The following is a 12,473-nucleotide window of genomic DNA, read 5'->3' on the forward strand; positions in this document are numbered from 1 at the left end:
GGACCTCCTTTGCCTTGAAGTTATGAGGAAAGTGCTCTTCAGTTAATTGTCCAAATACTTTTGAGCCCCTGAGGATGGAGGCATACAAGCAGGATAAAAAAATGCACAATAGATTAATTTTGGAGATCCTGCTTTCTGCTTTTGCAGGTCATAGAAAAAAAAACTTCACAAAAGCCTAAAGCTACATTTTGACATGCATATTTTCTTATGCTGGGATCAAACTTGTGATTTTTCCACTTTACACACCAGCTAAACTCTTGAGCTGAAACATCCAGGCTCTCTAAACACACGGGTCAAGTTTTCAACAGTTTTATGAGACATTTTTGGCCACATACAGTCATTAAATATCTACTTACTCTGGGCCTGAAATTGGCCCAGTCAGCCAAAAACTTTCTGGAATTTATGCTTGCTCCTACTGGCAGATATTAAAACATATTTATTGTGTTATAAAGACCATTTGAGCCAAGTTTTAATGTTTATTGGACACTGTGTCGTGGTGTAAGAGGATTTTCTGTTGGCTCCGCTCTCCTGTAAAAGTCTTAATACACACTCCCGTGCAGAGTCCAGCTTCACTCTGGCTCTTATTCTCCTCATGTTGAAAGTGATCCTCGGGGCTCCTGGGGGCGCAGATCCAGCATGCAGCGTCTGATTGGTTGGCCTCAACCTAAAGACATGTGGCTCTGTTTAGGAGCGTGCTGACTTACCATCCCTCCACCCTGCACCCTGTTTGGATAATGTTGCCAAAGTCCCAAAGGAGGGCACAGTTTACTCCACTCTGCTGACTCACCTGACCAAGAAACACGACATGGAACAGCATGCATCAGCTCTGAATACTCATAGAAGAAAAATCATGTGTGGTCTTGTCTTCTAGTGTGAAATGTCTCAGATATTTGCTGTGTTAATAATAATTTATCAGTCCTAATTACCTCTGATTTTTTATCTATTAAAAGTCAGAAATTGCAGACCTCTACCTTGCTAGTATGAATATCATGGATTTTCCTAGATTTTAAAGCATTCATTTTACCCTCTACCTTTACAATCTTTCCTGGGTCGACTGCCGGGAAGCATCCCCACAGCATGATGCTGCCACCACCATGCTTCACAGTGGGGATGGTGTGTTTCCGGTGATGTGCAGTGTTTGATGTCTGCCAAACACAGCGTCTTGTCTAACTATTGTAGTCTCATCAATAAGAACTTTCTCCCACTTGACCATGGAGTCTCCCACATGCCTTTTGGCGAACTTTAGTCAAGATTTAATTTGAGTTTTCTTTTACAGTAGCTTTCTTTTTGCCAGTCTCCCATAAAGCAATGACTGGTGGACTCCAAGTGGACTGGTGTAGAACCGGGGCAGCAGTCGTAGAGTCTCCCATCTCAGTTGCTGAAGCATAGTCAGTGTAGTCAAAGGTGTCTTGGTGGCCTCTCTCACTAGTCTCCTTCTTGCACAGTCACTCAGTTTGTTAGGACGGCCTGATCTAGGCTGATTTACACATGTGCCTTATTTCTTCCATTTCTTGACGATGGTTTTAATTAAACTGGGGGATGTTCAGCACTTTGGGGATTTTTTTGTATCCATCCCCTGACTTGTACTTTTAATAGCATTTTCTCTGAGTTGCTTGGAGTGTTCTTTTGTCTTCATGGTGTAATGGTAGCCAGGAATACTGATTAACCAGTGACTAGACCTTCCAGACACAGGTTTCTTTATACTGCAATCAACTGAGACACAATCACTGGACCCAGGTGATCCCTCTTTCACTAATAGTGAGACTACTAGCACCAATTGGCTAGACTTCTGTTGAATTAGGTCAGTCCCTTTAAAGGGGGTGAATAATCATAGAGTCACTTATTTTACCTACGTACTTTTATTTGAACTCATAACTTTGTAGAAATCTGTTTTCACTTTAGCACTAAAGAGGGCTCTTTTGTCAAAAAAGACTAATTATATGTTGACCATCACTGATTCATAAAATCAATAAAAGGGCAAAACATCCAAGTGGTAAATACTATTAGACTTGACTATTGTTAGTACTGATGTAAACTGAACTTATTATATTCCCCACTACAGCCCCTACTAAATAAACTAGCAATAAATGATTATAAATACAGTAGATGACTTCTCTGTAGCTTTCAGATAGCATAAGCTGTCTTTAAAAAGCTGTTTCTCTGTACCAGTTTAATAAAATCATATTGCCGTTGCCAGGGATAACAATATGAGCAGCAAGGCCCCGTCCACACGGAGACAGAAACAATATATTGCAGTTTCGTTTTGAAAAGTTTTCCGTAAAGACAGGATTGTTTCAGGAAATGTCCGCATAAGCACGGAACCATTGAAAATGACTGAAAGTGATGTAGTGCATATGTCAAGCCGGTACGTGGCGCTGTACTGGTGCCACGGAAATGCACCAAAAGAGAGAAGATCACAGAAAACTGACACAAACTTTCTTCTAGATGCCTTTATGGTTGTTCTCCATGTTGGATTTAAGAACATCTGGTGTCTGCTGTTTTCGGTGGTGCTAAAGGAGTATCAGATTTTGCTGTAAAAGCCATAACAAGCTCAGTAGCTTCTGCAGCATGAACACAACCCTGTATTCAACCATTGTAGTTTTGGCTGGACCCACGCAGGAATCTTAAGAGAGCTGCACTATGTATGACGTAATCGTTTCAAGAAAGATGTGGCTGGCCATCCATGTGGGGACAAAATGGTAGTTGTTTCCTGATTTGTGCACTCTGAGACCCGTTTCCAAATAGTATAGTTTACAGTCACCCAAAACGCCGTTTCCGTGTGGAAGAAAGGCCGATATGACAAAAAACTTTTGCATATACTCCTGAATTTGTCTCCGTGTGGACGGGGCCTAAAAGTTGAGACCTCAATGTGAGGACTCTTTATGGCCTAAAACTAGACAGCATGTTTTTGAGTTTTTCTTGATCAAAACTATAGACTAGAACTATAAAGTGCAGAAATTACTGAAATGTGTCATCGTCTTTATTATTGTTCGTTCAAAGCTGGTATAAAAGACTGTGGGAGTCATGGAGTTGGGGTTTCCTCCCTCCACAATGGTCATTTATCGTGGATGTCAGAGCAGCATTCTTTAAGCTTTACTTTACATGATTTCACTTCTATGTGTCTGTTAGTCAGAGTGAGTCTGAGCTGAGTCCTACACTTCTAAGACGGTTCCTGTGAAACTCAGTGGTTTCTCTAAAAAATCATGACTAATGACAAGAGGTTCAATTTACTCCCCACAATCACACATGACATATAAAGTTTCACACAAGAACCACAGTGGTTTTAACTGTAACTCTTCAAGTTGTAAGAAATCCGTCAGTCAGATCAGCAGTGCCCACAATTATAAATAACTCGTATCCTTCACAAGAACAGATGAGCTATAAAACAAAGCTACCCCTCATACCATGTTTGTGGATCAAGATTCTATGATCATTTTCAAGTGATGATAAGCTCCTCAAAGATTATTTGGTGTTGATCTGTTTGCCTTTCAGGCCTGAGAAAGACTTCCTTTTCAGGGTTAGGGTTAGGAAAAGTGGAAAGTTGGGGTTTGTCCTGTAGAAGTGGGGTGTAGGGGTTTGTTGCAAGGTCAGCTTCAATAACTCATTGAGTGCCATTGATGTATAAATACGTCAAAGTGTTTTTTCGGTGGTTGGCACAAGGGGGGGCTCTCATGCTCCCTGTGAGTAATTTTGGGGCTTCTGGGATACGTAGTTGGAACACTACAGTCAGAAGTGACGGTAGATCAGACATCAGAGGTGGAGACCCTGGGGTCAAAAAGCAGAGCGATCGTTACGGAGGTAATCTAAGCTAAAAGTTCTAACTTAGACACTGGAAGAAACTTTAAACTTTTGCCTGAGAAATAGCTTACTCACTGAAACCGTCACTGAACTTAACGACAGCGAATCCAGGGATTGACGCTTTTATTGATCTGCCTCGGCCAGCAAAGAGGTTAAAGAATGCTGCAAGGTTCCCCTCCGTGCGTCAGAGAAATAAGGCAGCCTCTTGCCAGCTGGATGCATACAGCGACAAGCAGTAGAGAACGTGGGCGTATAGGGGGTCCCGTGGAGGGAATGCATTTTTCTCAGCTTTCTGGAAAAGAAGTGATCTTTTTGGTGAAACTAGCCTCTATTCAACTTAAGATAAATCAAGAACGGGACAAGCTACAAACAAACATTTTCTTCCATGATGAAATAAAGAGTTTCTTCTTTCATTTGAGCTATTTGGTGTTTTCAGAATCATAGTACAAAATATTCTGTGGGTCTTGAAAGATGACTCAAAATGGCCAAAAACGCTGGCACATGCCACTTTCCATTTTATAAAAGGGCTGGCACTCAATGAGTTAATAAAGCTGTGAGCGCAGGCTCAGAGTTTGTGGAAGGCAGTTGAGGAGATGTAGGATGAAGCAGTTCAGGCCTATCAGTGGATTTGGATGACGAGGATTTATGCTATCTGGGGGTTAAAATAAAAGCTGATAAAACCCCAAAGCTCTTCTGTTCTTCTCTTGGTTTTCTTCCTTCATGAAAATGAGGGAGTAGAGGGAGTTAGAGCCTCAGCCCATTTAACAGGAATAAGCGCTAACCCAGATCAGGACACCTCACCCTGTCTGCTCCCAGCAACCTTTTGCTTAGCTCTACACTTTTCTCAGTTCTTCCAGTTTCTCTTGTGGTTTATTTGCAGTTTCATGTGTAATGTCGGTGCAAAAAAGTTTTCTTTTGTGGTTGCAGCTACACACATGGACAAAATTGTTGGTACCCCTCTGTTAATGGAAGAAAAACCCACAATGGTCACAGAAATAACTTGAATCTGACAAAAGTCATAAAAATAAATAAAATTTCTATTCTTCTATTCTATAGAAATAAAAATTCTATGAAAATTAACCAATGAAAATCAGACATTGCTTTTGAACTGTGGTTCAACAGAATTAAAAAAAAAACTAACTAACTAATGAAACAGGCCTGGACAAAAATGATGGTACCCTTAACTTAATATCTTGTTGCACAACCTTTTGAGGCAATCACTGCAATCAAACAAATGTAACTTTCAATGAGACTTCTGCACCTCTCAGCAGGTATTTTGGCCCACTCCTCATGAGCAAACTGCTCCAGTTGTCACAGGTTTGAAGGGTGCCTTCTTCGGAAGCCATGTTTCAGCTCCTTCCACAGATGTTCAATAGGATTTAGATCAGGGCTCATAGAAGGCCACTTCAGAATAGTCCAATGTTTCCCTCTTAGCCATTCTTGGGTGTTTTTAGCTGTGTGTTTTGGGTCATTATCCTGTTGGAAGACCCATGACCTGTGACTGAGACCAAGCTTTCTGACACTGGGCAGCACATTTCTCTCTAGAATACCTTGATAGTCTTGAGATTTCATTGTACCCTGCACAGATTCAAGACACCCTGTGCCAGATGCAGCAAAGCAGCCCCAGAACATAACAGAGCCTCCTCCATGTTTCACAGTAGGGACAGTGTTTTTTTCTTGGTATGCTTCATTTTTGTGTCTGTGAACATAGAGCTGATGTGCCTTGCCAGAAAGTTCCAGTTTTGCCTCGCCTGTCCATTGGACATTCTCCCAGAAGCTTTGTGGCTTGTCAACATGCAGTTTGGCAAATTCCAGTGTGGCTTTTTTATGATTTGTTTTCAACAGTGGTGTCCTCCCTGGTCGTCTCCCATGAAGTCCACTTTGGCTCAAACAACGATGGATGGTGCGATCTGACACTGATGTACCTTGACCTTGGAGTTCACCTTTAATGTCTTTGGAGGTTGTTCTGGGCTCTTTTGTTACCATTCGTATTATCCGTCTCTTCGATTTGTCATCAATTTTCCTCCTGCAGCCACGTCCAGGGAGGTTGGCTACAGTCCCGTGGATCTTAAATTTCTGAATGATATGTGCAACTGTAGTCACAGGAACATCAAGCTGCTTGGAGATGGTCTTATAGCCTTTACCTTTAACATGCTTGTCTATAATTTTCTTTCTAATCTCCTGAGACAACTCTCTCCTTGGCTTCCTCTGGTCCATGTTTAGTGTGGTACACACCATGTCACCAAACAGCACAGTGACTACTTGTCACCCTTTAAATAGGCCGACTGACTGATTACAAGTTTGTAGACACCTGTGATGCTAATTAGAGGCCACACCTTGGTTGAACATGTCCCTATGGTCACATTATTTTTAGTCTTTTCTAGGGGTACCATCATTTTTGTCCAGGCCTGTTTCATAAGTTTGTTTTTTCAAATAATTCTGTTGAACCACAGTTCAAAAGCACTGTCTGATTTTCATTGGTTAATTTTCATAGAATTTGTATTTATTTTGACTTTTGTCAGATTCAAGTTATTTCTGTGACCATTGTCGGTTTTTCTTTCATTAACAGAGGGGTACCAACAATTTTGTCCACGTGTGTATGAGTGGTGTTAGTGTAGGTTGTATCAGCATCGCCACAACCCGCATGCATGTACTGGGTCTGTTGAAGGTGGCATTGCTGTTTGGGCTGTGCTAGCCATGTGGTAGGGCAGATAAGATAGAATATGTCTCCATGTTGGCATGGGGGTGGCTCTAGGATACTGAAGATCTCTGTTCAGATCTCTGGTCTTTACTACATTTAGGGATCTTTTCACTGAACACTGATCCTCTCGATAGGGCACACATATCTTCTGTTTACTTCAAAAATGGAAGTCGGTTGGTTCTCCTTCAGTTGCTCTAATGTGATGACACTTCATTACTGTGTATGGTGTCATTATTGTTGCAAAACTCTTCTGAGAGACAACTGAGAGGGATAACCTTTTAAATTCTAAAGAAGAGAAAATGTTGGTTTAGTTCACAATATAATGTACTCATAAACTGTTTAAATTCTAGTGTTGAGTGCACATTAAACCAGAGCTAAAAGGCTTACTGTTAGATTTATTTCCAAGCATGATTGATAATCTGTGTTCTTTTGTTTATGTGATTGTCTGTGTTTAAAATGTTTTGTGTTGGAGAGGTCTTTCTTTCATTGCAGGCTGATTGGTGATGGCAGGAGTGCTGGGCAGTCATGGCTGCAGCCCCTGTGTTCTTTTGTTTATGTGATTTTCTGTATTTATAATATTGTTTTGTGTTGGAAAGGTGTCTCTCTCTTCCTGCAGGCTGGTTGGTGAGAGCAGGAGTAATTGGCAGTCATGGCTGCAGCTTCTGTGTTCTTTTGTCAATGGGATTTTCTGTAATTATAATGTTGTTTTGTGTTGAAAATGTCTCTCTCTCTCACTGCAGGCTGGTTGGTGATGGCAGGAGCGCTGGGCAGTCATGACTGCAGCTCCTGTGTTCTTTTGTTTCAGTGATGTTTTGTATTTATAACGTTGCTTTTGAGGGCAGGAGCACTGGGCAGTCATGACTGCAGCTCCTGTGTTCTTTTCTTTCAGTGATGTTTTGTATTTATAATGTTGCTTTTGTGGGGGAGAGGTGTCTCACAGCAGGCTGGTTGGTGAGGGCAGGAGCGCTGGGCTGTCATGAGTACAGCTTCTGTCTTCCTTTGTTTATGTGACTGTGTTTGTAATGTTTTTGTGTTGAAGAGGTGTCCCTCTCACTGCAGGCTGGTTGGTGAGAGCAGGGGCACTGGATAGTCATGGCTGCAGCCCCTGTGTTCCTTTGTTTGTGTGATTGTCTGTATTTATAATGTTGTTTTGTGTTGGGGATGTGTCTCTTTCACTGCAGGCTGGTTGGTGAGGGCAGGAGCACTGGGCAGTCATGGCTGCAGCTCCTGTGTTCCTTTAGTTTATGGGGTTTTCTGTGGTACAGTGTTTTGTGTTGGAGAGTTGTGTATCATTCTCGCTGCAGGCTGGTAGGTGAGGGCAGAAGCACAGGGAAGTCATGACTGCAGTTTGTTAGGCATCGCAACTGCAGCTAATCCTTTGACATCAAGATCTCCTCACCTCATGTTGACAACAGTTACCAGTGATGTAAGCTAGCCTCTCTTAAACCTTTGACTGTAGTGATTTTTCAGTGAGGTTTTCCCTTGTTTAACTCCTTTTTGTCCCACTCTTTTGCAATGCTTTTGTGTCTCTGCCAGTGTTTCTGACAACCACCAGACAGTGCATCCACTATTGTTTGCACTATTGTTGTAGTGAAGTAAATTCTTTTAACCTCATTTCAAGCTCTGCTCCGGGGTCTGCATCATATATTCATCACAATTGTCTTTTTTAATATCAGAATACAATGTCTTATACTTACATTTAGGCCAAAAATGGCCCTCTTCATTTGTTGTTACCATTTATGTATACAAAGGTGAATAAAAATGATATGTAATGAGGTGTTTGACTTTATTAAGACAAAACTAGCTGCTAAGTTGTGTTTTTGACCCATCAAAAGGTTGATGGAACTGCCAGCCTGTCTGTGTTAATGTACAGCTGATAACAACAAACCCAGAGGCAGTCATTTTACCTGATACATTGCATTTTTTCCATATTAACAATCAGTCTGATTCATATTAAGCCTTTAAATCTCATCTTCTCTCACTTTTCCTCTCTAACTGTGATGATCACAGCTTTATTCATGAGTCCTACCAGACAATACTCATGTACAATCTGTGAGTGATGATGATTCACACATATTTCCATCTGTTTTAGGTCAACAAACTATCTTTGGGAGTTTCTCAGTGAAGATTTATGTGCACATTGACCTGTGAGTGTTTGTGTGTGACTGGCTGTGCCTCGCTCGGGGATCTCCAGGATCACTGACGGGCACACTAAGCTCAAATAGCGTCCTATCATTCATCCACAGTAGTCCCAGTGCTCCCAGTCTGAGCTTAATACCCAGATTTATCTCTGAGGAGCATGGGAAAGGTCAAAGGTGACCTGCCTGGGCGTATTTCCCTCTAGTTAAATGAAGTTAAAGTTGTTTCTTTATTTATATTACATCAAGCTTTCTGTAGTTACATCTCAAGTTGTTTACCACTGAGCAGCTGCATTATACCACTTTGAAAACACTGACGAGAGCTGCAGAAAAATGCAAACAGGATGCACACTCAGGACAATGCTATCATACATCCTGCATCTGCTGTTTCTTATAAAACAAACATATGAAGGGCATTTACTTTCTTTGAGGTTTGTCCAGGAACATTGTTTGAGCATACAGGTTGAGTCAGTTTGGAGTCGGCATGTTTGTTTAATGGGCAGGTCAAGATGTTGGGCAAATTGCTGCACGATAATCACAATATCATGCCAGATTTCCCTTTTTTATTGTCTGTGCACATGCTGAAGACTTTATTTATCTCTGTGATGTGAGGCCATGATTAGCACCCAGGCGAGTAGAAAACAAAAGTTTTTTGTGCCTCAGGTCAGAGAATATTTCTCACAGAAGGTAATCTGAATATTTGAAGGAAGGGTTCCTACAGATTTTAAACACATGTACATGAAAAAGCAAATAAACAAATGGGAAAAAGACAAAATGTTTGTATTAGAGTAACTCAAAGGGTAGTCGATTGTTCCAAAAATAAAATATCTCAGCATTAATGAGGGTTGATGTTGGTGTTGGCTCTCAGTTTGTTTTTCTGATGCCTTTTTGTGTTTAGGCCCTAATAAATAATGCTATCATGCCAACTGCACAAGCATGATAAATATCAACGTGTTGCACTTTCTCTTGGCATGTATGCTAATGTTGCTAATGTTAGCATGTATGCATGTATGGTCTGAGTACAGGCGCAAAAGTTCTGGAGAACGACCGAACTCATTTTCTCTCATTTAAGTTCAACTAAAACTTCAGATAAACCTTCAAATGAAGATGCAAAGATAAGGACCAAATGCTCGCCTCTTGATAAGCGTTAGGATTCATGTCATTGACGTCAGGTCAGGGTGTTAAACTACACTAGCAAATTTCTGACATGCTAGTCTTGTTGAATCATGGCAGCCATGCATCTTGGATGCATTGTTAATTATGTCACACTACACAAGTGTTTGTCATTCCCAATGCTCAAATTCTGGTCCGAGTTTTGACGATGAACTGCAAAAAAACTCGGACCAAAAGCTGGCTAAATTTGGGCAGTCTTAGGCCGGCCACTCACTGGAGGATTTTAGGCCTAATTTGGGACAAGATTGGCCTCCCCTAACAATTGTGGGGCATATCCCCAGCAGAGCCTTTTTGCAAACCACTTTTTGTCTGAATACTCCTCTTGCATGTGGTGTCAACACGATTATTTTACTGCTCAAAACTGCATCGTAGCCTCCAAACACACATCCCCCACCCCCACAACAACCAATGAGAGAGAGCAGACGGGGTAGCGTCACTAGTCGGATCATATGTATTTTAATCGTTCACAACTATAAATAGAACTGTAGTCTTTCCAGCCAGGATTTCATTCTGAATCTTTCCCTTGTTTTATGATTGTTGCTGCACCTGTAACACATGCCAGGGCAGCCTGTTGTGGAGGGACAGTAAGAGGATATATCGACAGACATCCATGTTTGTTTGGGTTTTTTTTTCAGAAGTCATGTGATAATCCAAGGTCGTTGGCATGTGAAAAAAAATATCTCCAAATATCATATATCTAATTTATATCAAATAAATATATCTCAAGCTTGTCTCCCCTGACTGAAATTCAGGTCAGCCTAGAAACAGGCAATGAGGTGGGTTGAGTTTTTAATCATCATTATCTTTGTCAGCTTTCAGATGATCTGATAAATGTTCTTGGGTGCAAAATGCATCTTTTACCTATAGTTGTAAATCACTGATAATTTGTTAAATTAGTTTAACTCTTGTGTATTGTTTTTAGTGATCTGTTCGCTTCTTACTATTAAATATGAAAGCATTAGTGCTCCTCATCTCCTTATTAACTTTGTATTCATTATCTTAAATAACTTTTCAATGATTCCATAAAGCCTAAAGGCCAAGGTTTTATTTTCATCTCTGACAGGGTGAGGGTTTGCGTTGGTTTTGAAGCAACAATAGACTTGGAAAATAAAGTTTCCGTCAATATGCCGTGGTTAAAAAGGCTTTGGTACTCCTCCTCTTTCTGCTGTAAAAGCCCTTGCATGTGATTGTTTGTTTACTTCAGGTGTTTGCGACAAATCGTGTTTTCTCCTTCTTCTCACTTTCTTTCTGTTTCTCTATATAAATGGCCTTTTACTGCTTCCTTTCTAAACCTATCTTTTTGATCATGGCATGACTAAACCGTGATAAACACAGGTTAATTATCATTCATGACTCAAAGCCCACTCACAGAGTCAAGGAAAGTAACAGAGGTCTGCTTCCAATTAGGGGACTGCAAATACTTCCCTTAGGCTCCTCTGATTCTATCTGTGCTCATCTCATAAATAAGAAAAAAGATGGTGGAATTTAAAACAAAAAAAAAAGAACAGGAAAAGTCTGAGAGGAAGCGATTCTTCTCTACAGGATGGTACAGCTGAGAGAAGCTGCGGTTGTTGTTAAGTTATTCACGTCACAGGTTTACCTCCAGGTTTTCCCTCAGGACCAGGAGCTCCAACTACTGTCTCTGTTTCACTTCACTCTGGAGAAGTCGTACTGTGCTGGAAAAATAAATAAAGTTAGAGTGTTTAGTCTCATTTCATGTCTAAGTGAATCACTTTCCTAGAACTAGAAATAACACAGAGTAAAAATAATCTGTCAGCAGACAAAGGCATGCTTCTTACCAAACAACAGAAAGGCCAAAGTGTTTTTATATCAGTGATACAAAACACAGATGAATCTTAGTATGCTTAAAGTCCCACTTTAAAATCACATTGATTATGAGTATTGCTTCATTAACTAACTCACCAATGGGGTTTCACCTTTAAAGGGAATGATGGTTTCACTCACCTGATCAGTGTAACTCATCACAGGTGTGACAGCCCCAATGGCCCTGAAGAGGACCTGAGTAGGCTGCAATGTATAATCTAGATTTACATTTATTTTGCAATGCAAAATAAGATCTTTATAAATTCTACACAAATCCTACAGTGTGCCTACGCTTGGTTTTTAGAAGGGCCATTGCAGTTGCTGTTTAAGGCTGGCCACACACTAGATGATTTTTTAATCTGGAATGATTTTTAAACTGTGGGAAACCACAGACTTCAGGACAATTTCCAAAGATTTTTCATCTTTAATCCTCTGAACAAACACACTAGACGCCTCAGCCAGGCTGTCAGATCACTGGAGACCACACACCTGCCGACCTGCCTACGACCTTGTGTGATCACGTGACTTCAGAGAAAAAAAAACACAAGACACAGATGTCTGTCAATACTGTCTTGCTGTCTCTCCACAACGGGCTGTCCTGGCATGCGTTACAGGTGAAGCAAAAATCATAATACAAGGAAAGACTCAGGATGAAATCATGGCTGAAATTAAGTTAAAGTTGTGTTCATGGTTGTGAGTGGTGAAAGTATGATGATCTGGCTGTGACGCTATCTGGTCTGCTCACTCTCATTGGTTGTTGTGGGTACTCCGTCAACGGCACTACGACCTAGAATCGTATATTTACAATTCAGGATTTTGGAGGCTACGACGCGATTTGG

At 40.9% G+C, this 12,473-nt stretch overlaps 1 long non-coding RNA gene across 1 annotated transcript; it reads right to left on the reverse strand.

The window, feature by feature from the left end:
* Positions 1 to 496: 496 nt before the first annotated feature.
* Positions 497 to 11,698, reverse strand: LOC121518294. Its single transcript, XR_005992642.1, has 3 exons — positions 11,610 to 11,698; positions 11,411 to 11,486; positions 497 to 664 (listed from the first exon to the last, which is right to left on the reverse strand). It is a non-coding gene; the product is annotated as an uncharacterized LOC121518294 (long non-coding RNA).
* Positions 11,699 to 12,473: the final 775 nt, after the last annotated feature.

This window comes from Cheilinus undulatus, linkage group 12 (genome assembly GCF_018320785.1).
Source record: "Cheilinus undulatus linkage group 12, ASM1832078v1, whole genome shotgun sequence".
Lineage (NCBI taxonomy): Eukaryota > Metazoa > Chordata > Actinopteri > Labriformes > Labridae > Cheilinus > Cheilinus undulatus.